The 27714-nt window shown below is 49.1% G+C and overlaps 1 protein-coding gene, 1 long non-coding RNA gene and 1 pseudogene across 3 annotated transcripts in view; 1 reads left to right on the top strand and 2 right to left on the bottom strand.

Moving 5' to 3' along the window:
• The window catches only part of LOC309518156, a 350853-nt gene that overhangs the window by 195158 nt on the left and 127981 nt on the right, over nucleotides 1–27714 (bottom strand). The window lies entirely within an intron of this gene.
• LOC309516804 (T-complex protein 1 subunit theta pseudogene) lies at nucleotides 7698–10685 on the bottom strand (annotated as a pseudogene). The gene is made up of 2 exons (XR_014224592.1): nucleotides 10489–10685; nucleotides 7698–9412 (listed from the first exon to the last, which is right to left on the bottom strand). The product of XR_014224592.1 is annotated as a T-complex protein 1 subunit theta pseudogene (transcript).
• DNAH2 (dynein axonemal heavy chain 2) overlaps nucleotides 23618–27714 on the top strand; it is a 146876-nt gene continuing 142779 nt past the window's right edge. Inside the window, exon 1 of the mRNA XM_082197458.1 lies at nucleotides 23618–23800. The gene's annotated coding sequence lies outside the window, so the exon portion shown is untranslated. The remainder of the gene's footprint in view (nucleotides 23801–27714) is intronic.

The raw sequence follows: 27714 nt of genomic DNA on the forward strand, positions 1-27714 counted from the left end.
GAGCCTCCCTCAATCAGTCAAAACAAAGGGGGCCGGGGGCAGGAGATCTGTACCGCCAGACGTCCCCAGTTCCTCTTTGGCAATGGCACATGACACATCATCTGGGGACTTCCGGCGAGGAAACATGGCGGGCGCCACGGCAGCAAGCAGCTCCTGAAGCCAGCCACAGCCAACTGCCCTATCAGGCCAGCTCCGGGATGCTGAGACTGCTGCTGCCATGTTTCCTGGGGACAGATTTGCAAATCCGGGGACTGTCTCCGGGAACCGGGGACGTCTGGTAACCCTAGTTTAACATGAATTTTACCTCTCTAACGAGACCATGGATCCATAAAATGAAAGCAATAAACAATGTACTGCAGTCACATAATCAATCAATCAATCAGTAGCTGAACTGGGTTCCACACAGTCACACAAAAAAGAGCCGCAAGAACAAAAACACAAAATAAATAGCAAAAACAGACAGACCTCAGTGTAACACTCCAAACGGAGAACGTTCAGCTACTGAAAAAAAGTTCACAAACCGGAACACTTACTTCCGGGTTTGCAGTTTGGGTTCCAAGTTGTTTGAGTACCAAGGCGTTTGAGAACCAAGGTAACAATGTGGAGCCTGCCAGTTCAGGACTATGGCATCCTGTTGAACAGCTCTGACCCTCAGAAATTTCTTCCTAATGTTGAGTCTGTTGCAGTAATTTATGTATAGGGTGGGGGGGTGTTTGCCCCTCCAGCAGATATCATGCACATGCAGCCCACTACCAAAACCAGCACAATCGTTTTTGTGACTTTTGTGATTTGTCCCCACAAAACACCCCATCACAGTTTCTTCCTATCTATTCAAAGGGCCTCTGCTGCACGATACCAAATGTAACAATTCACTGATCAATGGATCTCTGTACTGGCTCACTGGGAAAACTTCAGAAATTCATATAGACATGTGAGCTCAGCTCCTCAGCAGCCCCTCTGCCTGAGTGATAAGCCCTGGCATCCTGATACCTGAGTGCCAGACAGGTAGCCATTCCAGAAAGAACAAACTCAGATGAAGACAAAAGGGTGGGATTAACTTGGCTTGGAAACAGGGAAATGTAAATATCTTTTTTGTTCCACTTGATGGGTGTTTGGTGGAGGGCAAGGGGAACCATGGGGCAGGGTCCAGGATGCTCAGATTACTGCCACCAGACCTCCCCTTTCATGATGTAACCGTGATGTATGAGTGATGTAGTTTGGGGGGGTGTAACATGGGGATTAGCAGCTAATAAAAGTTTGGGTTCTCTTTGGTTTGGGGCTTCCATCTTGTTCCACCTTGTGGCAGGTGGGAGTCCTGTCACGACAGTCTTCCATAAAGACAAAGCCTACTGGCTCCTGTTTTGCTCTGGTATTCCTGGCTGGGGTCCTTGTTTTTTGTCCAAGGGAGCCCTCAGATTTCTCCGTTAACAGTTTGGGGCCCTCAGATTTCTCCGTTAATCTCCTTTCTTGTCATTTGAACCCTTTGGTTTGGGTCCTGCCCACCGTCTTGCACGTGGTGGGAGATATATTAAGGTGGCTCCACCATCTCCTCTTTTCCGCGCGAAACAGACCCGGGTACCACAACTGTTCCTCACCGGGCTTGGTTTCCAGACCCTTTCACCCTCATTTCAACTGGGCTTGCGCAGGAGAACCTCGCCGGGATCCTGCTGTGTGCAGCTCATCTTTTTCCATCTCCATCCTCGCCGGCCTCACCGACACCCGGCCTCAGCCAAACCAGCCAACATCTGGGTCCCCAGGCCGGCACCCAAGACGGAGCAGCCTTTTCAGTTAGCCGTGCGTTAATATAATTGATTACCGCGAGACGGGCCTTATTTGCGGGGGCCATTTAGTTAATTACGCCTGGATGGGGGAAGCGCGCTCGCTAATTGCTGCTCTTGGACGGCGCCGCCAAACGGACGCAGGTGCAGCTATGCCAGGGAAGCCTTTGGAACGGCTGGTTTGCGCCGGCGGCTGAGAGAGTTGGGAGCCACAGAACGAAGCCCTGCTTCTCCTTCGCCTGCCCCCCCCCCCGTTACGAATCAGGAGACCCTCTCGTCCAGGGAAAATCTAGGAAATAAGCAGACCCAAAGGAGGCAAAATAAAAAAAAATCCTTCCAGTAGCACCTTAAAGACCAACTAAGTTAGTTCTTGGTATGTGTGATGTTGCTGTCACATACACCCGGACAACACCATTACTGGCCCCAACAACATCACACATACCATCTCGGGACTATTTAATTGCTCATCGTCTAACATTGTGTATGCCATCAAATGCCAACAGTGTCCTTCAGCTCTCTATATTGGACAAACAGGCCAAACCTTACGCCAAAGAATAAACAGACATAAATCTGACATCAAGAATCACAAAACAGAGAAACCAGTAGGAGAACACTTCAATCTCCCAGGACATTCTATACAAGATCTCAAAGTAGCTGTTTTACTACAAAGGAATTTCAGAAATAGACTGGAAAGAGAAGCTGCTGAATTGCAACTCATTACCAAACTTAAAACCATGGAGAGACCTGGTCTGAACAGAGACATTGGATTCTTATCTCATTATACATGACTAAGCCATTTCTCACCTTCTCACCCCTTGCCTTTCCCTGTGAGACCTATTACAGTTGTTAAGAGTCGTCAACAGGCTCATCTCAGCTACCTGCCAATCTCCCATTCCCACCACCCTTCTGAGTAATACCCCTCCCCACCTTCTCACTATATAGAAGGATCTGGCAACTTCTGTTTCAGTGTATCTGAAGAAGTGTGCATGCAGACGAAAGCTCATACCAAGAACTAACTTAGTTGGTCTTTAAGGTGCTACTGGAAGGAATTTTTTTATTTTGACTATGGCAGACCAACACGGCTACCTATCTGTAACTGGAACCGAAGGAGGCAGCAGGGCTTCCGGATTTCAGTTGCTGCAGAGTGCAGGGGGGGGAGAAGGGTCTTGCGTTCGAATCCTGCTTGCGAGTTTCCCATTGGGGCATCTGGCTGGCCACTGTGAGAACAGGATGCTGGACTACGTGGGCCTGATCCTGCAGGGCTCGTCTTATGTTCTTAAGACTGTAAATACACATTCAAGCTAGGGAGACTTCCTGGTTTGGCTCTGGAGAAGGACGTGGATGGGACTGGGGAGCTCTGGGCTGTAATGTTGCTGCACAAGAGATAGCACAGTCTGTATCCCCTGGAGCAATTGTGGGGGGGGGGGAGAAGGGGGTGCATGGCAGAGAAAGAAAGGGTATGGCGGGAATTACTGAAGGAGCGTCTCCACCTCCGTTCTTCAGTCCGGACACTGAGGTCCAGCTCCGAGGGCCTTCTGGCGGTTCCCTCCCTGTGAGGTTACAGGGCACTAGGCAGAGGGCCTTCTCGGTGGTGGCGCCCTCCCTGTGGAACAGCCTCCCATCAGAAGTCAAGGAAATAAACTACTAGCTGCCTTTTAGAAGACATCTGAAGGCAGCACTGTTTAGGGAAGTTTTTAATGCCTGGTGTTTTATTGTGTTTTTAATATCCTGTTGGAAGCCGCCCAGAGTGGCTGGGGAGGCCTGGCCAGTTAGGCGGGGTACAAGCACAGTAATAAAATATTATTATTATTATTATTATTATTATTATTATTATTATTATTATTATTAAGACCCAGAGGGGAAATGTGCATGGCTCAGGGCCTGTGGAACTCCCTCCCACAGGAAGCAGTGCCGGCTACCAACTTGGACACCTTTAAAAGCGTATTAGACAAACTCCTGGAGGAGAGGGCTGTTCATGGCTGCCAGCCACGTTGGCTGTGCCCTGCCGCCACACTCAGAGCCAGCCAAGCTTAGGGATACCAATTATGGGAGGCCGCAGGAGGGCAGAGGATGCTTGTGCCCGGACCCTGCTTTAGCACTTCCCCCTGGGGCATTGCTGGGAGAATGGGATTGCTGGGCAGGGCAGAGGCGGGGCCAATGGGGGCAGGGTGAGCCCCCCAAGGCAGGCTGCTTCCTGGGCAGGTGTGTGTGTGTGTGTGTGTGTGTGTGTGTGTGTGTGTGGAGCCTCGCCGCTTTGCCAGCAGCCTTCCTTCCTTCCCTCTTCCTTTTGATAGTGTGATGGCCTGGGACTCGGACGCGGAGCCAGAGGAGTCTCAGTCTGCACGAGATCCATTGCCCCAGGCGGCATATAGTCTAGGGCCTGATTCTAGCCCAGTCAAGCTTGCAAAAATCTATCATTTGCCCGATAACAAATGTTGGAAATGTAAAGAAACGGAAGGTACAGTCTTTCACCTTTGGTGGACGTGCCCAAGGATTAAGGCTTTCTGGGAGATGATATATAATGAACTGAAAAAGGTATTTAAATATACCTTCTTGAAGAAACCAGAGGCCTTTCTCCTGGGCATGGTCGGCCAATTGGTGCCAAAGAAGGATAGAACTTTCTTTATGTATGCCACGACAGCAGCAAGAATACTTATTGCAAAGTATTGGAAGACACAAGATCTACCCACCCTGGAAGAATGGCAGATGAAGGTGATGGACTGTATGGGACTGGCTGAAATGACTGGCAGAATCCGAGACCAGGGAGAAGAGTCGGCAGAAGAAGACTGGAAAAAAATTAAGGACTATCTACAAAAATATTGTAAAATTAAGGAATGTTGAATGATGTTGGATTGAACTTAAGTGGTTTCAAGCTGTAATTATGATAAAATGACTTTCTTTTTGTAAGTAAGAATTTAAAGCTACAACAATCTAAGATGTTGAGATAAGGATTTGCTGTATAAACAACTCAAACTGGGTATAAAAGAAGGGGAAGTATGAGGAGGTCGGGGAAATAAGTTACAAGAAAATAAGTTGTGAAATTTATGTGTTTTTAATATTTTTATGTTTGTTTTTTCTTTTTGTTTGTTAAAAATTGGAAACTTTAATAAATATCTTTTTTTAAAAAATAAAAATAGTCTAGGGCCTGATCCTGAAGAGTCCCAGTCTGCACAGGTCCCCCTGCAACAAGCACCAGCTGGGCCGAGTCAGGGGCCTGATCCTGCCCTGGCTCCAGATGCGGAGATGACCTCGTTGCCTTCAGCTGGGCCATCACTTACAGCTGCTCCACTACCGGTTGGGTCAGGAGGGGCTAAGGCGGCCTCTGGGTCTAGTAACCCACCGACGTCTCCCGAGCTGCAGAGACTGAGGTCGGAGAGAAGGAGAGACCCGAGTACTTGCAGGAGTGCTCACCTTTAGGCGAAACAGGGAGGTGAGTCGCCGGGGGATCAGGACCAGCCGTTACCCTGACAGAGATAAAAGGCTGCTGGACCCTGCCCCAGGTTGCGGGAGCAATGTTGCTGTATGCTAGATCCTGCCTGAGACCCTGTACCTGTCCTTGCCTGGTTTCCTGTCTCGTGTCCTGCCTTGGCCCTGTCGGACTGACTCCTTACGGAACCCTTATATTTGGGACCAGACCTGGACCGCGTTACTCAGGTTACCCCCGGGCCCAGCACAGACAGTTCACTGGAGGCTCCCCCCCCCCGGGAACCATCCTGGGGGGGGTGGGGACGGTGTGCTGCTCTCCCGTGACTCCCAAGCCTCCCCTGAACTGTCAAAACGAAGGGGGAAGGGGGCAAGGCGGCCCAGCTCTGCCCTTCCCCCCGACGGCTCGAGGTAGGCTTGGGAGTCGCAGACAGGCGGCACTGAATGTCACCCCCCTCAGCGATGACACCCGGGGCGGACCGCCCCCAACGCCCCCCTTCCTTCACTCCTGGGACACAGGAGATATTTGCCCCATGCTCTGAAACTTTTGCCGCCATCTCCCTGCTTTGCTTTGCTACTGCTCCCCACCGAAGATGGGAGGAGAAATGCCAGACCATCTCTGGTGGATGACATTGGACGTGCCCAAGGCAGATTTGCAGTAGCTGGCCTAACACCAGATTTCTGAGTGCGGGGATGGACTTAGGTAATAACGGCGTCCTGAGCAAGGATGAAACCCACCCCAATATTTCTTATTTTTACAATACAGTGGTACCTCAGGTTAAGTACTTGATTCGTTCCGGAGTTCCGTTCTTAACCTGAAACTGTTCTCATCCTGAAGCAAAGTTTTTAACCTGAAGCTCTATTTTTGGATTTTTGACAACCATATGTCAGGAGTGCTCTGATGGTGTTTCCTGCTTGGCAGGGGGTTGGACTCGATGGCCCTTGTGGTCTCTTCCAACTCTAGGATTCTATGATTCTATGATTCTATTCTATGGATTAGCGGAGTCTGTAACCTGAAGCGTATGTAACCCGAGGTACCACTGTAATTCTTTTTGGTGCAGCTGCTTTCTAATGGATCTTCTCAGTAGCTACTCATATAAATATAGGTTTTATTATATTATTATAATTTCACGCCACCTCACCATAACAATAATAATAATAATAATAATAATAATAATAATAATAATAGATTATCTATACCCCACCCACTCTTGTTGCCCTGTGCAGGGAAACCACCCGCACAGCCCTAAATCTGGGGTGGGAGATTAAGTGGGGCAGATTGTTGGTTCGATGTGAAGGGAAGGGTGAGGTTTTGTTTATCTGCTAATTACTGGGTGTTTGAATACTGCTAATGTTGTTTGCTACTGTTTATGGGTCTGGTTTGCTGCTTTTGTTTTCCCGTAAGTTGTATTCTGTATGAAATGTTAATGTATTATATTATCCCTGCTTTTCCTGCTATGCTATTATGCGTGGGCCTATATTTTTCTTTAATGCAAGTTCCTTAGAAACCTGCGGATTACAAGCGACTTATAAATTGTGTTTTTCTTTTCTTTTGTCATGGACTGGACAGGGAGAGCCAAGTTCAAATCCTGACATGGTCATTTGTGAAGCTCAACCACTTCCTCTTCCCTTGCAGGTTTGTTTTGAGGGTGAGGTGGGAGGTGCAAATGCCAAAAGCCAATCAGGAATAACTTCCTCTCCATCCTCCCAGCTGGAACCTGGTGCCCAAGCAGAGGTTCTGGCCTACAACTCCCATCAGCCTTAGGCAGCATGGCTTGATGGGAGTTGTAGTCCATAACCTCTAGCTCTGCACCAAGCATTCTGGTCTCACTTTTCTCCTGAGTTCTCTGTCCAACCAGGGCATGTAGCAGCCAGGGTATTGTGCAACTAATGGGCTGAACGTCAGTGCTCTGGCTTAGTCTTATCTCCTCCCCATAACGGCACGCTGATCTCAGCTAATTTGCACAATACAGTGGTACCTTGGGTTACATACGCTTCAGGTTACAGACTCCGCTAACCCAGAAATAGTACCTCGGGTTAAGAACTTTGCTTCAGGATGAGAACAGAAATCGTGCAGTGGTGGCGCAGAAGCAGCAGGAGGCCCCATTAGCTAAAGTGGTGCTTCAGGTTAAGAACACTTTCAGGTTCAGAACGGACCTCTGGAATGAATTAGGTACGTAACCAGAGGTACCACTGTATATGGAGCGGATTTTGGGCTCCCTTCGCCCAGCATCCATATTTATCATTTTTGTTCAACGGGAAAGAAAATCAGCTGTGATGACCTGCTGTTGCAGGGGGTTGGACCAGATGACCCATGAGGTCTCTTCCGATGCAACAGTTTCATGAGTCCGTGAAAAGCATATTCTTGGCAAATAGGACAGTCATGTTTCTTTTGCCCACTTAACCAGATAGGCAACCCCAGAGGGTGTGTGTGTGTGTGTGTGTGTGTGTGTGAGAGAGAGAGAGAGAGAGAGAGAGAGAGAGAGAGAGACCCAGTTAACCATGGCCATTGTACTTTATTGATAAGGTGACATTGGCTAGTATCCAAGACGTCAATCCAACGCGTCTGGTTCTTGGTCCCAGTTAGGGTTCTCCCCTCTAGGCTTGGGCCCACCACTCTTCTTGGCCATCATGACCTCGCTTACCCCCAGCAGCGTGACGGCCGTCTGGGTCGCAAGCATGATGCCTCGGTACTTCACCAAGAACGGGTCGAACAGCCCTTCCTTGGCGGCATCAATGGTGCCCGCCTCCTCGCTCGCCAGCCTGAGGCCCGTGTTCTGGGTCCCCAGCTGGTGCTGCACCTCAATCTTGGCCATCACCTCGTTGACCGGCAGGCCTGCGTTTTCCGCCAGGGTAGCCGGGAGGGTCTTCAGGGCCTGGGAGAACTCCAAGATGCCGTACTGCTCGGATCCAGGGAAGTACATACCCAAGGTACTGAGCCGCACCGACAGCGCCATCTCGGTGGCCCCGGCGCCAGGGAGCAGCCGGGCATCACTGCCCAAGACCTTGTAGACGTTGATGCCATCATGGATGGCCTCCTCCACACAGTCTAACATCTCCGTGGTGGCCCCTCTGAGCACGATGGTGACCACAGGGCAAGCGATGCCGTCTTGGCTGAAGACGACCACGCTGGTGCTGCCAATCTCGCTCATGTAGACGCGGCGGCAGTGGCCCAGCTCCTCAGGCGCCGGCGGGGTCACGGTCAGCAGCAGAGTGGCCCCCACCGCCTTGCAGAGGTGCTGTAGCTCCATCCGGGAGCGCAGCCGGACGACCATCAGCCGGTACCGGTTGGCGTAGAAGAGTGCCAAGTCATGTACCTTGCCCCCGACCACCACCACGGTGACGCCGGCTCTGGCCAGGTCCAGAATCCGCTGCTCGATGATGTTCTCTTCGCTTTTGCTGAAGAGCTTGATGTCCGTCGCGCTGTTGAAGACGACGGTGCTCTTTGCCTCGAAACCGGACGGGCCGAAGCAGCAGGAGTAGGCCGCGATGCGGGCCCTCTCCACACGCCGGACGATGCCTTCGGCCTCCGCGCAGACGACCACCCCTTCCACCACGCTGGAGTCGGCCACCCCGCCGCCGAGGATCTTGCAGACACGGATGAGGTCCGCGTTGAAGGCCGCGCGGTCCGGCGGCAGCACCAGGATACAGGCCTTGGCCACTAGCCTGGCCAAGGCTTTCTGGTGGCCGAAGACCTTGCTGCCCACGGCGGCCTGCAGGACCCACATTACCTCTTCGGCGTCGCGCGGGTTCTTCAGGACGTAGCAGGACAGGCCGGGGAGCAAGCGCAGGACCTCCTTGCAGGCCATCTCATAGCCGGCCCGGATGTGGACCACCGGCAGCCCTGAGTGCAGGAGCTTTTCGGCGTTCTCCAAGAGCGCCCCGGCCAGGAGGATGACGAAATTGGTCCCGTCCCCCGTCTCCACGTCCTGCGTCTCGGCCGCAGTGCGAAGAAGGCAGGCCACCGGGTTCTCCAGCTCCAGCTCCCGGAGGATGGTGGCGGCATGGGAGGTGTGGAAGTTCTTGCCGAGGTGGTTGACCACCAGCTTGTTGCGGCCCAGGGGGCCGTAGCAGGTGCGCAAAGAGCGCACCAAGGCCTTGCAGGCTGTGAGGTTGCTGAAGAGGGTTTCCTGCAGGCCGCTGAAGTACTTCATGCCTGCCTTGAGCATCTGGGGCAGCCCGGGGGCTTGGGGTACGTGGGCAGCCATCACCTGTGGAGGGAGAGGCACAGGGTGGGCTTCAGTGTTTGGAAAGTCCACCTGGCAACGGGAAAGCACCCTCCCCAGCCCCTTGGTTTTGGAACGCTTTGCTTTTAGAATGGACTTCCAGAATGGATTAAGTCTGAGAAGCAAGGTCCCGCTGTATAGGGATACTTTGCCCTAGCGTATGAATTTTTGAATGCATTATGTGGCTGGAAAAAGGCACGGTAAAATCCAAGAAGGGCACGTTGCGAAGGACGGCTTGTGTCTTGGTTCGTGTGTCATTTTGGGAAATGCGAACAAAGTGAATTTGCCTTTTTAATGCGAAGCGGATCGAATTTCTGCCCCTTGCCCCTGTTATGGCTCCCAGGAACCCTGTGCAATGTCCCCTCTTTTCCCCTTCACACCCTGCCTCAAAACCCACCTTTTCCACGGAGCCTAAGAACGTATATTATCACTTAGCTCTAAGCCTTTACCTGCTGCTTTCTTTTTGTGACTGTTTATACAGACTGCCTTGAAATCTAACCCGATGGAAGGTTTTAATAAAACGCATCTGTGTTGCCAGGGGTGGACTTTGGTTCTGTGGCACCCTGTGCGAGGCCAAAATTGGGTGCCCCCAAATAGATCTCCTCAGTTATGGATCTTCTCAATTTTGCACCCCATCGGCTCGGCGCCCCGCGTGGGGGAACCATCCTAAATCTGGTGCCAGTTTCAATGTAATACTTGCAGATTTGTCCTTGTTTATGGCTGCCTGCATTCTCTTCCCCTTCCTCTGTTCCTTTGGGTTATTTGTTGTATTGTAGGTCCCTTGCGGGCAGGGACCTGACTGCTTAATTTTTGGCAACAGCACACTTTCCACAAGTGCCACGATACAGATTAAGATGTGTGGGTCTTATACCAGCCGTCCAAAATTGCTAAGAATATGGCTGTGTCAAGCCTCAAGTTTAACCCTGTGGGCTGCTTTCCCTTAAAGGAAAATAGATTGCCGGTGGTTAATTCCTCCCCCCTTCTCTCTAAAGACTTGGGGCTTTGGACACCCCTTCACTTGCCCCTACAACCTTCTGCCCATGCATCAAGTGGCAACCTACTGGAGGAAGACGAGAAGAGACGTCTGCAGATTGCCAGGGAGCTCCGAGGTGCCAGGACTCGGCTGGCAGAATCAGCCGTTTAACAGCTGCTTCTGGGGTGGGAGGTCAAGGGGGGTGATGTCACAGTGGCACATTCCAGCGGGCACAGAGCACCTTCCTGTGAGGCCATGTGGCGACCCAGGCACAAAGTAACCTTCCTTGTGCACTGTTCCTGCCGACTGCCAGCCTAGCTTCTGATGCACAAAGCACTCCTTTGCTGGGGTAGACTGCCACTGGATGAGACGTAAAGGTGCAAAGGCACTCGTATCTATAGTGGTACCTCGGGTTAAGAACTTAATTCGTTCTGAAGGTCCATTCTTAACCTGAAATTGTTCTTAACCTGAAGCACCACTTTAGCTAATGGGGCCTACCACTGCCGCCGCGCCGCTGGAGCACAATTTCTGTTCTCATCCTGAAGCAAAGTTTTTAACCCGAAGTACTATTTCTGGGTTAGCGGAGTCTGTAACCTGAAGTGTCTGTAACCCGAGGTACCACTGTATGGATGTCACAGGCTTCAGAGTTGTCCCAATACATTTTTGCACCTGAGCCAGAAAAAAAGGGAAAAAAACCCTTTTATCATATGTGGTGGACCTGTAAAGTAATAAAAAAATTCTGGGAAATGATATGTAACGAAATGAAAAAAATGTTTAAAATAACCGTTGTTTAAAAAAAGCCCCAAAAGCTTTTTCTATTAGGAATTATAGGTACCGAGATCCCAAAGGACCAGAAAAGACTGTTCATGTATGCAACAAGATCCGCATGGATCCTACTAGCTCAGAGATGGAAGGAAGAGACAGCCCTGACCAGAGAAGAATGGCAAACCAAGTTGACGGATTATGCCGAAATGGCAAAATTAACTGGGGAGCTTAGGAACCAAGAAGACAAGAACTTCAAAAAAGAATGGGAAAAGTTCATAATTTATATACAAAATCATTGTAAGCAGGTTAAAACCATTGGCAGGGTTTTAAACACACTTGTAATTTAACAGAATCGAGGGATAATTTGGAAAGATTTTAAAAAATGGAGAAGTATTGATATGCAATTGAAAATAAGCTCAATAGGACCCATGGAAGGGGGGGGGGGGTTCAGGAAATTCAGAGTACCGTAATCTTGATATTTGGATTTGGAAATTGGCTTTGTTGTATGTTTATATTTTTTGAAAATCAAAGATGTATTTCATAAAAGGGGAAAAAAGAAAACCTTTCACTAATGACGTGGGGTGCAATCCATTACGACACACTCCTATGGAAAACCTGTTGAATGGACTGTGGCCATAGGGGGTCTCACAGTGGCCAGCTAGATGCCTCTTTCGGGAAACCCGCAAGCAGAATCTGAGCTCAACAGCTCTCTCTCCCTCCAGCAACTGCTGACCATCCATGTGTCCCTATGGTTTCTGATTTGATCCCGGAATATCCCGCTTTTCCTTCTGATGTTCCTATTTTCATCAGAGAAATGTTGGAGGGTATGCAGCTGGTACCCAGAAACATCGCGGCTTCCAGCCACAGAGGCAGAGCGGAGCCATTGTGGCTAGCAGCCATCATAGAATCATAGAATCATAGAGTTGGAAGAGACCACAAGGGCCATCGAGTCCAACCCCCTGCCAAGCAGGAAACACCATCAGAGCACTCCTGACATATGGTTGTCAAGCCTCTGCTTAAAGACCTCCAAAGGAGGAGACTCCACCACACTCCTTGGCAGCAAATTCCACTGTCAAACAGCTCTTACTGTCAGGAAGTTCTTCCTCATGTTTAGGTGGAATCTTCTTTCTTGTAGTTTGGATCCATTGCTCCGTGTCCGCTTCTCTGGAGCAGCAGAAAACAACCTTTCTCCCTCCTCTATGTGACATCCTTTTATATATTTGAACATGGCTATCATATCATCCCTTCACCTCCTCTTCTCCAGGCTAAACATGCCCAGCTCCCTTAGCCGTTCCTCATAAGGCATCGTTTCCAGGCCTTTGACCATTTTGGTTGCCCTCCTCTGGACACGTTCCAGTTTGTCAGTGTCCTTCTTGAATTGTGGTGCCCAGAACTGGACACAGGACTCCAGGTGAGGTCTGACCAGAGGAGAATACAGTGGCACTATTACTTCCCTTGATCTAGATGCTATACTCCTATTGATGCGGCCCAGAATTGACAGCCCTCTCCTCCGTGAATTTGTCTAAATGGATTTGCAGCTGGAAGAATTAGCTAGTTGGGACTGGCTAATCTCTCACGTCCCTGGTCTTTAATAGAATGTGGGGAAGGTGCTGTTTTGAGGGTTTAGGGCAGGGTTTGAGGAGAGAGTTACTACTGTATTCTCTTTTGGTGGGAGCCATAAGGAAAATAATGGAGCCACCCCAGGAATTGGTGCCATTTTGGAATGGGCTGGATTACATGCTCTGCTTGTGTGATGGCGAAACTCTGGGACTGTGCTGATTCCGCCGTGGGGCAGGCGTAGTTTGGGATGGCCTCTGTTATGTACTGAGTTGAATAGGATCCAAACTGCAGCAGTCTGACTGGTCCTAGAACAATAGGATTCAGAATGCAGCAGTCTGATTGGTCCTAGAACAATGCAGCAGTATGATTGGTCGTCAGGAGCCACTCAATCCTGCTCCAGATAGAAGTGAATCCACAACCTGATTGGCCTACAGGAGAATTCCGGAATTAGCCAATCACGTGCAGCCCATTGTGTAAATAATGTATATAAAGCAGATACTTTCGGGAAACTTTCATTCCTCCTCACCACTATGAACTGAATAAAGAGCATGAAATCCACTCTTGACTCTGAGTATATTTCAGCCTCCTTCTCATAACTGTTTTTCAAGCCATCTGTCCAAAATCCAGCAAAACGGATTTGAACAAAGACACCGCTGGGGTCCTGATGTTACCCTGCAAGGGTAACTGGGTGGCACTGGATGCTCTGAACATTCCCACCGCTCTGAGGTGAGCCAGATGGGTGTGCCAAACAGGCCTCAGAGCATGCTGTGCCCTGGCATTTTGTCAGAGGGTGGCATTCTCCCACCCGCTTGTAATGGGGTACTTAGAAAGTCATCACTGGGCAATTTATCTAATGATGCCCCTCGTGTGAAGACTTTAATGACTTTGGGTTGTTTTTTTTAAAAAAAAAATCCCTTAATTTATCTAGGCCACGTGAATTTCTCAGCCGGCAGCTGGACTGTTTGGGTAGCAACAAGACAGCCGGACCGACTTTAGCGTCCAAGGAGAAATTTCTGGGCACGCCTAAACTAACAGCCTGTGTTCCCTGCGCTGGAAGAGCGAGTCGGCGTCTGGTAACGCAGGGGGTTTTGGACGGCAAGGAATCCGAAGTCTCTGGGAAAACTTAGCACCATTGTTTTCATTCTGCGGTGGCGTTTAGGGGAGGGCTGAACGCCTTCAGGGCACACCCAATGCACATTTAAAGCACACAGCTTCCCCCAAAAGAATCCCAGGAGCTGCAGTTTGCTCTGCAAGGGGGGAACTACAGTTCCCATTGTGATGTACTGAAGATCTCACCCTGGGCCAGCAGGGGGATACTGTAGATAGTTCAGGTCCACATATGCAAATAAGGGATCGAAAGTGACGTTCAGTGATTGGATCGTTACAGAAAATGGTTACTGCTGCGTTGTACTGGAGCTCTATATAAGCAGGCTGGCTGAACCCTTCAGTTCAGTTCTGTTCTGGCCTGTGAATAAACAAGAGCTGTTTGGAGAATCGCTGTGTCGTCTGATATGTTCACCCACAACTTAACACCCATGATTCCTTTTTTTTGGGGGGGGTGTTACATGCGCATTGAATCTTCATGGTCCCTTCCAACTCTATGATTCTATGATTCTTCTGGGGTTAAGCTTGGGCTGTGCATCTTAAAAGCCACAGCTTCAGACTTCCTGCTTAGACAGAAACCGTGGCCTCAGATTTAGCTTTGGCACAGGAATCCCAACTGCCCCCCCTGCCAGCTGAGGGTTTTTCCCCCTGCTCCATGGGCCTGCCTTTTTTAAATTCTTGCCACAGCTCTGGCCCCCGAAATCTGACCCCCTGACCCTGGGCCCTCTCTCCTAGAAGGCGCCACCAGGGCCATGCCACCTTTGCCTTCTCTTTTATGCCCTTGCTTCCTTTCCAGATGTTGCCCTGGTGCATTCCTAATCGCTCTGGTTTCCTCCGTCCCAGTCGGTCGTTCCCCCCCCCCCGCTCCCTCAGCCCTCCTGTAGCTCTCTCTCTTTCACATAATGCCTTTGCCAGAAATATTTGGGCAGTGAATTTCAAAATAGAAGACTGATTTGGGCCTGCAAAGAGGTGTTCTCTCCCAGGGCTGGGCGCAGGATAAATGATGCTAAATGAATGGTGATGTGGCTTTTTGGGCTTACCTAAAAATAAAATAAAAATAAAAATTAGATTTTTGCAGCATTCACAGTAGGCTTGTTTTGAGTGAGCCTTGCTTCGGAGTCCCCCAAATGTTGAAGGGGTGGTGAAGGAAGGATTGTATCCAGGGGTATGTCTTTCTCCAACCTATCTTAGCCTCTGGTGTTAAGTTGTGGGTGAACATATCAGACGACACAGCGATTCTTCAAACAGCTCTTGTTTATTCACAGGCCAGAACTGAACTGAAGGGTTCAGCCAGCCTGCTTATATAGAGCTCCACTAGAACGCAACAGTAACCAGACGACACAGTATCCAATCACTGAACGTCACTTTCAATCCCTTATTTGCATATGTGGACCAGAGTGAAAACTATCTACAGTATCCCCCTGCTGGCCCAGGGTGAGAACTTCAGTACATAACATCTGGCGACTAGAATGGGCAACCGCTAGCCCGATCTTGCAGCCAGGGGCAAAGCAACCCCCTCTAGTCAGGCTGCTAAGAAAGAGCTGAATGGGGCACCCCATGTTTCCAGCTTCCAGTCTAGAGACCTAGGCTCCTCTTGCACTGTACATTTAAAGTACTACTGTACTACTACAACAGTCATGACTTCCTCCAAATAATCCTGGGAATGACGGTTTGTTAAGAGTGCTGAGAGTTATTATGGGGTCCCCACTCCCATCAGAGAACCGCAATTCCTGGAGTGGTTTAACGGTCAATTTCTCTTGCCAAGGGACTCTGGCATTGTAGCCCTGGGAGGGTTCTCTGAGCAGCGCCTTAAAAAACGGCAGCTCCCAGGATTATTTTGGGGGAGCCAGGACTATTGAAAGTGCTGTGACGCTGCTTTAAATGTATCACACAGTTGCGTTGCCAGCTCCTAACAGCTGGGAGGCAGGAGGGGGGCAAAGAGTTTTTATAAGAGAAATTGCAAGGTGGGTGGACAGGAGAGCAACATGCAAGGAATGGATAGCTAGTTCTCTATTTGTTACAAGAAACTGCCTTATACCATCTTAGGCCATTGGGATCCATTAGCTGCCTACACTGACTGGCAGTGGTGGCTCTCCAGGAATCAATGGCTCTTTCCACCCATCTCAGAATTCAGAAATGCAAGTTGTGTAGAAGTTGGATGGAGGGCCATGTTCATTACTGTGAGAGTAGGTGACATACCCCATGAGAAAAATGAGAACAGGTGACCTAGGCCCCCAACAGCTTAAAAGACACCTCCAGCCCTACAGACCCTCTCTGGTGCTGAGATTGACATAGGGGGTCCTTTTGGTAGTAGCTCTGCCCTTAGAGGCTCAGAGAGGTGGGTGCTGACCTGGGAAAGGGCCTTATCTGTGGTGGCCTCTAAGCTGTTGAACTCCCTCCCCACAGAGGTGCGCTTGGCACCTTCATTACACAGCTTTAGGAGAATGCTTGAGGTGCCCCTCTTCACCTTTGCTTTTGTTATTCGAGGGGTATGTTTGTAGGAACCTCCTTATTTTTATGGTTGTAAGTTGTTTTAAATGGCTTTTGATGCTGCGTTTTGACACAGGTGGCACTGTGGGTTAAACCACAAAGCCTAGGACTTGCCGATCAGAAGGTCGGCGGTTCGAATCCCCACGACGGGGTGAGCTCCCGTTGCTCGGTCCCTGCTCCTGCCAACCTAGCAGTTCGAAAGCACGTCAAAGTGCAAGTAGATAAATAGGTACCACTCCGACGGGAAGGTAAACGGCGCTTCCGTGCGCTGCTCTGGTTCACCAGAAGCGGCTTAGTCCTGCTGGCCACATGACCCGGAAGCTGTACACCGGCTCCCTCGGCCAGTAAAGCGAGATGAGCGCCACAACCCCAGAGTCGGCCACGACTGGACCTAATGGTCAGGGGTCCCTTTATCCCTACCTTTGATGCTGTAACCCACCCTGGGACCTTGAGGTAAAGCGTGAGTAATAAACAAGGCAAGCAAAACAAAACAAAGCAAAATGGAGTGAAGTAAGGAAAACCTGCCTGCCGTAAGCTATGCAGGCCTTCGCACAGAGCCAGAGACCTCCCCCGGCCCTAGCAAAAGCACAAGTTGGAGGCAATAAACCTGCTATGCATCCTATAAATGTTTTGATTTTTACCCCCCCAGGAGCTTTGAAAGACAGAAACGGACGCCTTGGGGACGCTGACTGCCTTCAGCTGTTTTGGGGTGAAGGGGCTCAGCCTTGCCTGTGTTTGTGAGGCCTCTTCTGTTGCTCTCCAACTCCCCCCCCCCACCTCTGCCTGGAAGAAGGAGAATCCATTTGGAGTCTCATTATTAGCATCACCCGTGACTCCCAGGTAGCATAGCATCCTCAGTCCGCTGCCAGGAAGGTAGATTAGCTGGATGTTTTGCAAGGTCTTATCGGCCCGGGAGCTGCCACTGGTCTTGGATTATCAGCAGGCTCCCAGCGAGCCCTGTTATTAAGTCCCTATCTTCCGGTTGCCACCACAAGCTGCTCAGGCGGTGGTGTGCCTTTGATGGACGTGAGTTGGCAACAAAGGGTACCATGGGGAAAGGAAGGGAAATGCAGTCTCATCAGTGAGCAGAAGTGTCAATTTCAAGAAAACTGGAGGTGGGGGGCGCCGGCGGGGAGGAACGGGACAGGAAGGGCACGTTGCCTCAGGGGATGGACTATATGGAGCATTTTCTCACAGGTAACCAGCCATAATACAAAACTAGGTGGAGAAAATGAGTCTGCTTTACAGGTCGGGAAGGTTGTGGTATGTTGCTGTTGTTGTTTAGTCGTTTAGTCGTGTCCGCCTCTTCGTGACCCCCTGGACCAGAGCACGCCAGGCACTCCTGTCTTCCACTGCCTCCCGCAGTTTGGTCAAACTCATGCTGGTCACTTTGAGAACGCTGTCCAACCATCTCGTCCTCCGTCGTCACCTTCTCCTTGTGCCCTCCATCTTTCCCAGCATCAGGGTCTTTTCCAGGGAGTCTTCTCTTCTCATGAGGTGGCCAAAGTCTTGGAGCCTCAGCTTCAGGATCTGTCCTTCCAGTGAGCACTCAGGGCTGATTTCCTTCAGAATGGAGAGGTTTGATCTTCTTACAGTCCATGGGACTCTCAAGAGTCTCCTCCAGCACCAGAATTCAAAAGCATCCATTCTTCGGCGATCAGCCTTCTTTATGGTCCAGGTCTCACCTCCATACATCACTACTGGGAAAACCATAGGGGAAGAAATGGAGGCAGTGAGAGATTTTACTTTCTTGGGCTCCGTGATCACTGCAGATGGTGACAGCAGCCATGAAATTAAAAGACGCCTGCTTCTTGGGAGAAAAGCAATGACAAACCTAGACAGCATCTTAAAAAGCAGAGACATCACCTTGCCAACAAAGGGCCGTATAGGTTGTGGCATGCATAGGTTTAATTCCTGTGTTTTGGGGTTTCCTCTAAACAGTGAGGTGTTTAGGGCATCATTAAATTGTGTGGCCATCGCTGCCTCCTGCAGGAGCAAGTTCCATATTTTGACTATGTGCTGTGTGAAGGACTTTCTTTCTTCTGTCCTGAATCTTCCAACATTCAGCTTCATCCCATGACGATGAGTTCTAGTGTTACAAGAGAGGGAGGAAAACTTCTCTCTATCCACTTTCTCCATGCCAGTCACCATTCTATCATCAGGTAGGTAGCCGTGTTGGCCTGATACAGTCAAAATATATAAGAAAACAAAAAAAAATTATTCAGTAGCACCTTAAGGTAAAAGTAAAGGGACCCCTGACCATTAGGTCCAGTCGTTACCGACTCTGGGGTTGTGGCGCTCATCTCGCTTTATTGGCCGAGGGAGCCGGAGTACAGCTTCCGGGTCACGTGGCCAGCAGGACTAAGCCACTTCTGGCGAACCAGAGCAGCGCACGGAAACACTGTTTACTTTCCTGCTGGAGCGGTACCTATTTATCTACTTGCACTTTGACGTGCTTTCGAACTGCTAGGTTGGCAGGAGCAGGGACCGAGCAACGGGAGCTCACCCCATCACGGGGATTTGAACCACCAACCTTCTGATCGGCAAGTCCTAGGCTCTGTGGTTTAACCCACAGCGCCACCCGCATCCCAGTAGCACCTTAGAGACCAACTAAGTTTGTTCTTGGTATAAGCTTTTGTGTGCATGCACACTTCTTCAGGTACACACTTTTACCTTTTCTCTAAACACACCTCTGCTCGTCCCGTGCCTAGAAAACACGGGTCTGAGCAGTTTATTGCTTGTCCCACGTTTTCTAGGCAAGGATCTGAGCAGTTTTCTATTTCCCCCCACCAAATTACCCCTGATAAACCTGCTGTTTTGCGCTGAATACGGATCAAATGCCAATTGGCAGGAAACCCGACTGACATTTGCTCTGGGCTCATCCACACGTACGCCTGTCTTGTGCCTAGAAACCATGATGACGAGCAGTTTCCCCCTTGCTCAACTCCTTTTCCAGGGAAAACACGCTCTTCAGCTCTAAATTGGGGCAAATGCTAAAGAACAGTGAGGCAAGACAAAGTGCAGACATGCTCTCTTTCAGTGTTAAAGAGTAGGTTTAAGTCCAGATGAACCCTGCAACTCCACTGTAGTCCAAAGCCCAAACTGTTCTGCCTCCTCTCAGTCTCCTTATCTCTCAGGCACATCGGACTCCCTTTTGCGCTGCTCTTGCAGGCACTGGCTTGCGCTTTAAACCTCTGTGTCTGAGCAGTTTCTTTTTCGTCCCAGCGCTTTCCTTGGGAAAACCCACGTCGTTGTGGAATACCAGATTACCGTTTGTCTAATTCCGCAGGAAAACATACGTTTTCCCAGGGAAAACGCTGGGGCGAAGAAACTGCTCAAGACATGGAGCTTTAAAGTAGTGCAGACCCATGTCTGCAAAGCGCAGCGCAAAAGGAAGTGTGAACGAGGCCTCTGATTCACATGGCTTCCGCCTCTAGCTACCATTCCTCAAGGTGGATCCCTTGCGTGGCTTCAGAGTTTAGACAAAGTGCAAACTTAATTGCTCATTAGTGTTGATTGCCTCCCATCCATGACCAGGCTATGTGATGCCACTTTGCATAACACGGCTCACGACAGCCTCAGCAAGCGCACAGCTCACCTGGTCACCGTCTTCCCTATTACGGCGAGATGCATCTGTATTTAAATTATAGTGATTATTTCTAAATTTGCATATTCTAGAAACAGCAATTAGCATATCTGCAAATCTGTATCCTCTTCTGCCTTCTTTTTTCAGTGATGCATTTCCTCTTTGGGGCCGTGCATAAGTGGCCACTCTAGAGGAGTGTAAGTGGCTGCGAGTTTGTAGCTTGGAAGAATTGCTGCTTTCAGTCCTGCTGCAATCTTGCCCAGCTGTTTTATAGCATTTTTATCGACTTTACGTCTTTTATTGTATTGTGGTCTTGTTAAAATGTCAGATTGCTATTTGTGTTTGGCTTTGTGCACTACCCTGAGAACTTTTAAGTAGAATATCGGCTAACAGTGTTAGCAATCTTGACGGTAATGGTGCTAGCCAAGAGTCCAGCTTCCACAACTGGCAGCATTCCTCAAAGATGATCCTTTGCTCGTGTGTGTGAGTTTCATGTTTGATGTAGCGCCCTTCAAATATTGTTGGACTCCAACTCCCATCATCCTCGGCAGCCATCATGGCCAATGGTCAGGGACAATGGAGGCTTGACTCCAGCGATATCTGGCGGGGACTATGTTGAGGATTCCTTCACTAAGCAAAGGTACGTCCATGGTTGGCCACACCAACTCGGCCCCTTACACACTGACCAGATGCTTGGAAGCTGTGGCTGGATGGTTTCGTGGGAGCCGATTGAAACTAAATCCTTCGAAGACAGAGGTCCTATGGCTAGGTCGGGATAGCATGGGGATGAGGGACCAACTCCCTTCTCTTGCGGGGGCCCAATTAGTGCCATTGCCTTCCGTTAAGAGTTTAGGTGTAATCCTTGACGCCTCCCTTTCCATGGAGGCGCAAGTCACAGCAACAGCCAAGGCGACATTTTTCCACCTTCGCCGCATCAAGCAGTTGGTCCCTTCCCTTTCCCACCCCGACCTGGCCACAGTGATCCATGCGACCGTCACCTCCAGGCTTGACTACTGTAATTCGCTCTACGCGGGGCTGCCCTGGAAGCTGTCCCAAAAACTCCAGCGGGTGCAGAATGCTGCAGCGAGGCTCCTCACGGGGTCTCTGCCATGGGAGCATATTCATCCAGTGCTTTTCAAGCTGCACTGGCTCCCGGTGGAGTACAGGGTCAGATTTAAGGTGCTGCTTTTGACCTTTAAAGCCCTTCACGGCCTAGGACCCTCGTACCTACGGGACCGCCTCGCCTGGTATGCCCCACGGAGAGCCTCAAGGTCCATAAATAACAACACCCTAGTGGTCCCAGGCCCTAAGGAAGTTAGATTGGCTTCAACCAGAGCCAGGGCCTTTTCAGCACTGGCCCCAACTTGGTGGAACGCTCTGTCTCATGAGACCAGGGCCCTGCAGGATCTGATTTCTTTCCGCAGGGCCTGTAAGACAGAGTTGTTCCGCCTGGCCTTTGGATTGGAGCCAATTTGATTCCCTCCGCCCCCTTTTTCTTTTTTCTTTTCCTTCTCCTGCAATGAGGCTTCATTTTAATATTTTAATGTTCCATTATTTTAATGTTGTATTTTATTTTTGTTTTTAAGTTGTAATCACTCATCTTGTTTCTATTATTGCTTGTAAGCCGCTCTGAGCCCGGCTTTGGCTGGGGAGGGCGGGGTATAAATAAAAAATTATTATTATTATTATTATTATTATTATTATTATTATTAATGTGGAGGGAGGGGGAATATTATTGCTCATGCATTGTGATCCTGCAATATTGTGATTATTGATTCTTCAATTAGAAATCTGTGGACATGAAATATATATCCTGCTGTACCTTTGCTTAGTGGTTCATTGACTCAATGTGAGTCACCTCCACACACACCCATCTTGTTCATTTTCATGTTGAATCCATTTTGACGTTACAATGGCTGGCATCTTGATCCCTAGGGCATTGTCTCCTGGTTGAAAACAGGCCTCCTTATCTTTGTATTTTTGCATTTGGTAATCTGTGCCTGAGCGTTCAGATTTTGAGCATGTTGATCAGAAGCCAAAAAACCGCAGCAGGGGTTGCACTTAATTGAGCTGCTGCCAAACTTCCTGGCGTCTCATTCAGGTGATCCGAATGGCATTTGCAGTGGTCAAAATACGAGTTAGCTAACCAACAATGTGCTGCTGCCTTTGAACTGAGTCCTTACCCCTCACTTTGCCCAATGGTATGGAAAGGGCCTATTAAGGACTGTGGGCGGCCAGAGCACTGCATATTCATTTGAGGACAGCTTTCTTCTCGCTACACATGATGCAAAAATCACTTTTTTCCTCAGGTGGCGCATACTGGTTGTCAGGGCTGACATGTCGCCTTCCAGCTCTGGCAATAGCAGATACGCCTTAGCAGAGCAACACTATGGAGGATCCAACGCAATGCATGCTGGGAGTGTGGCTAAGGCAGGACAGCAGCTACTGGATTATTTATTTATTTATTTATTTGTTATTACTCAACATCAAAAAAACGAAGATCATGGCCACTGGTCCCATCACCTCCTGGCAAATAGAAGGGGAAGAAATGGAGGCAGTGAGAGATTTTACTTCCTTGGGCTCCATGATCGCTGCAGATGGTGACAGCAGTCACGAAATTAAAAGACGCCTGCTTCTTGGGAGAAAAGCGATGACAAACCTAGACAGCATCTTAAAAAGCAGAGACATCACCTTGCCGACAAAAGTCCGTATAGTAAAAGCCATGGTTTTCCCAGTAGTGATGTATGCAAGTGAGAGCTGGACCATAAAGAAGGCTGATCGCCGAAGAATGGATGCTTTTGAATTCTGGTGCTGGAGGAGACTCTTGGGAGTCCCATGGACTGCAAGAAGATCAAACCTCTCCATTCTGAAGGAAATCAGCCCTGAGTGCTCACTGGAAGGACAGATCCTGAAGCTGAGGCTCCAAGACTTTGGCCACCTCATGAGAAGAGAAGACTCCCTGGAAAAGACCCTGATGTTGGGAAAGATGGAGGGCGCAAGGAGAAGGGGACGGCGGAGGACGAGATGGTGGGACAGTGTTCTCGAGGCTACGAACATGAGTCTGACCCAACTGCGGGAGGCGGTGGAAGACAGGAGGGCCTGGCCTGCTCTGCTCCAGGGGGCCACGAAGAGTCGGACACGACTAAACGACTCAACAACAACAACTCTGACAGTTGGCAATTTTATTTTGTCACAGACACTTGTAAGACACTGTGGAAGCCTTTCCTTTCCCGCCACCCACCCAACATGGGATAAATAAACGATGAGGGAAGAATTAGTTCCCTCAGACATATTCTGAGTGGGCTGCTATCTCGACGTATGAGGGACAAACGTCTCTCACATCGTCCAACGCTTTTTTTAAAAAGGGGGCCTTATCACATTGCCCCCGCCCCGGGCTCAAACTTTATCCAATTAGGTGACGCTCTGAACGTGATTGACAAGCTTTTTCCCTCCACAACGCTCACTTTTTGTGTCCTCGAGCCGGTGTAGTGATTGACATCGCCAATCCACCGCCCCGCCCCTCCGGCTCCTCCCCTCATTCCCAGCTGACACGCGCAAGGCAGGAACGCTGTCTTTCGCTCCTCCTCCTCATGTCACTCACTGCTCTCACAGCCCCTCCCCGCTGAGCAAGTCCCGCCTCCCCTCCGGTTATAAATTACGAGGCGAGCGCGCGCCTCCTCGCCCTCGCAACGGTTACTTGAGGCAGCCTTTTAGGCCGCGCGCCCCTCCCTCGCCGCCCCATTGGTAGCCTCGCGGAGCTCGCGCTCCTCCCCTAAGCTTTTCCCGTTGATCCGTTGCCCGGGGAAACGTTGAGGGGTGGGCGGAGTCTGGGAAAGGACCAAGAGCGTTTGGAGTTGTAGGGGGGGAACAGGTGCCAAGTTGGGAGCTGGGAAAGGTGGGTATTGTGGAGGAATTGGGGGGGGGGGAGAGACGGACGCAACGTGGAAATGGGGCAGGGGTGGGGGCTGGTAGGGGGCAGGGGGGGGAAATAGGGGACGGTGGCTGGAAAGGGGCAATTGGGTTCCAGTGTGGTTAAGGGGCTGCACTTGGGCTCAGGGAGACCCAGGTTCGAATCGTGACTCAGGTTAGGAGTGTTATAGAAAATAATAATAATAATAATAATAATAATAATAATAATAATAATAATAATAATTTTTATTTATACTCCGCCCTCCCCAGCCAAGGCCGGGCTCAGGGCGGCTATCAAGCAATAATAAAAACAAATTGAACGAATAGAACTTAAAAACAAGATTAAAATACCACATTAAGATATTGAAACATTAAAATGTTAAAATCCCAGGAGGAGAAGGAAAAAGAAAGAGGGGGAGGGAATTTAAATTGGCTCCAAGCCAAAGGCCAGGCAGAACAACTCTGAATAAAAAATTCCTTCCAGTAGCACCTTAAAGACCAACTGAGTTTGTTACTGGTAGTTGGTCAGTAAGGTGCTACTGGAAGGAATTTTGTTTGTTTGTTTGTTTCGACTGCGGCAGACCAACACGGCTAGGTAAAGGTAAAGGGACCCCTGACCATTAGGTCCAGTCGTGGCCAACTCTGGGGTTGCGGCGCTCATCTCGCTTTATTGGCCGAGGGAGCCGGCGTACAGTTTCTGGGTCATGTGGCCAGCAGGACTAAGCCGCTTCTGGCGAACCAGAGCAGCGCACGGAAACGCCGTTTACCTTCCTGCCAGAGCGGTACTTATTTATCTACTTGCACTGGCATGCTTTCGAACTGCTAGGTTGGCAGGAGCAAGGACCGAAGAACAGGAGCTCACCCTTGCAGGGATTCAAACCGCCAACCTTCTGATTGGCAAGCCCTAGGCTCTGTGGTTTAACCCACAGCGCCACCCGCGTCCCTTACACGGCTACCTACCTGTAAATAGAAAAAAATAGTGGGTTTGGCTTTTGCTGCCCAATTCCCCAAGGGACTCTGAGTCCCCTAAGTCCATGATCGGTCAGAGATGAATGGATGGAGGCAAGATCCATAGAAAGCAAGGCCGATCTTTATTTTTCTGTGGCAACAGAGTTCCCTCCCCTCCTTGCAAGGAGGCAGGAGAGAACAATGGTGTGCAAGCCCCTATAAAGACTTTTGAAATTGCCCATCCTGTACCCCAAGACCACCCCCCCAAAAAAAAAATCATACCTACATCACAGAAGGAGGTGGTCTCCAGCAGAAATTTGAGAGGGTTGCATCTCTCCTGTCTGCCAGGATACCCGATCATTCCTTATCTGATTGCCTTTTCTGGGTAGCCTGGCCATTCCTTTGAGATAGTAAATACTTTTAGTTCCTGAATCGAGTGACATTGCCAGACAAGAGGACATAGCCCAGGTAAAACCAGGGATGTTCCTAGGGGACCAGATTTATCGGACCTTACCAGCCCCCTACCTTGCAGAAGAAATTCACTATGTGGAATACCGTAGACTTCTTACAGCGGCTAGATTAAATGTCCTTGACTCTGCGATATTGTGGGGAAGGTACAGGGGAGTACCATACGCCCAGAGAACCTGTCATTGTGCCATGGGTGTGGTTGAGTCCACCGAACACATTCTCTTGACTTGCCCTTCTTATGCAGAGCTTAGACAAAATTTTATAGACCCACTCCTATGTCAATTTAGCTTCCTATCCGGAGAAAACCAGGTTTTACACTTGCTGAATAACGTCACTAGAGCTATACCCTCCTTGGTGGCCAAATTTCTTTTTTTAGCTTTTAAGCGTCGCAAGACTTTAATTGATTGTATTGATATGGGGCTATCTGTTTAGCCCATTTTAGTGTTGGCTAAGTTCTAAAATCTTCCTGGAGCTTTTAACTGTGTATTGACAAATGTACTTTTTTCTGACTGACGGTCGAATAAAAAGGTTGATGATGATGATGTAGTTCCTGAATCTCTTACACATATTGATAGTTTGCTCAGCTTAACTTGCCAGGCTGTATTTACAGGGAGGTGTAAGCCCCTACAGCCCAAAGTCCATTGGAAAGCTATTCCCATTTCCTTCCTCCTTGCAGAGAAATATTTGAGGTCAATTTGAGAGAGTCAAAATGGCTTCGGGATTGCTCTCCTGTACTATTTCAGACATGTGGTTTATATACTCACATACTGTATGTGTGTTTGCCTTGTACATTTATGAACATTTATTCTGTTATTCTGTTTGAGACCTTAGAATTTTTTTATAACATAACTTTCCCTATTGTTATTTTTTATTACATTTCTTAGTCGCGTTATAAAAAAGGTCTTAACAATATAAAATAAAACCAGATAAAATCAATTAAAAATTAGGGGAATCAACCCTCCCTTGGCTACTGGCATTTCTCAGTCTACCTCCCAGGATTGTTGCGTTGAAAAAATGGGGGACAGAGGGCAGGAAGTCTTGTCTGCTGCTCCAAGCTTGGAGAAGAGTGATGATATATCTGTCTCCTGGCAAATGCTGAGGACAAAGATCCAGAGATCACGTTAAAGGTGGCCAAATTCTGTGTGGTTGCCATAAAATTTAGGGAACAAGCTGTGATATCATTATGATTAAGGTTTTAAATGACAACTTCGGGTTATATTTTAGTGAGTAAGATCTATATTATATGTTATAATTCCTGCCAAATCTGTACTGTCCCTGTTATCATAGAATCATAGAAATGTTGGAGGGTATGCAGCTGGTACCCAGAAACATCGCGGCTTCCAGCCACAGAGGCAGAGCGGAGCCATTGTGGCTAGCAGCCATCATAGAATCATAGAATCATAGAGTTGGAAGAGACCACAAGGGCCATCGAGTCCAACCCCCTGCCAAGCAGGAAACACCATCAGAGCACTCCTAACATATGGTTGTCAAGCCTCTGCTTAAAGACCTCCAAAGTAGGAGACTCCACCACACTCCTTGGCAGCAAATTCCACTGTCAAACAGCTCTTACTGTCAGGAAGTTCTTCCTAATGTTTAGGTGGAATCTTCTGTCTTGTAGTTTGGATCCATTGCTCCGTGTCGGCTTCTCTGGAGCAGCAGAAAACAACCTTTCTCCCTCCTCTATGTGACATCCTTTTATATATTTGAACATGGCTATCATATCACCCCTTAACCTCCTCTTCTCCAGGCTAAACATGCCCAGCTCCCTTAGCCGTTCCTCATAAGGCATCGTTTCCAGGCCTTTGACCATTTTGGTTGCCCTCCTCTGTTATACTGAACTGCAAATTTAAATGGATCCCTATTTCATGACTTCCCTGATTTTGTACGTGAGCTGCAACTGGTCTGTGACCAAAATAATAAATTCATTCATTTGATACCCCTATTATTATTATTAATTATTTATTAATTAATTAAATTTGTATACTGCCCTTCGAAGGGCACTTACCCTTGCATTTGATACTGGAGGTGTCGATTTTTAGGACCCACCTTATTTTTGTGATTGTAAGTGTGTTTTAAGCTGCTTTTTAACGTTGTGTTTTGATGTCGTAACTCGCCCTGGGACCTTAGAGTGAAAGGCAGGTAATTAATAATAACAGCATAACATAATTGTAATAAAATAAAGGGGGTGACAGTTAGTCGGTGACAGTTAGTGGTGGGTCCTGGCTGGAGGATTGTCAAGGGGATGGATGCTGATCACATTCACATGTGTGGGTTGGTGAAAGACGTGCCCAGGGGGCTTGAGGTCAGCAGGTGAGGTGGGAGAGAGGCAACTAGTTGAATGCGATGATAGAATTGATGATGTTGGAAGGAGGATGTTGTGTGGGTTGAAAGTTGGTAGGTGGAAATTGACTGGCTGGGCATGGAAAGGTGTGTAGGGTGATTTGGTTGGGAAGATGACATGAGGCTGTTGTGATGGACAAGGGA

This window comes from Podarcis vaucheri, assembly GCF_965113315.1.
Source record: "Podarcis vaucheri genome assembly, chromosome: 13".
NCBI classification, from domain to species: domain Eukaryota; kingdom Metazoa; phylum Chordata; class Lepidosauria; order Squamata; family Lacertidae; genus Podarcis; species Podarcis vaucheri.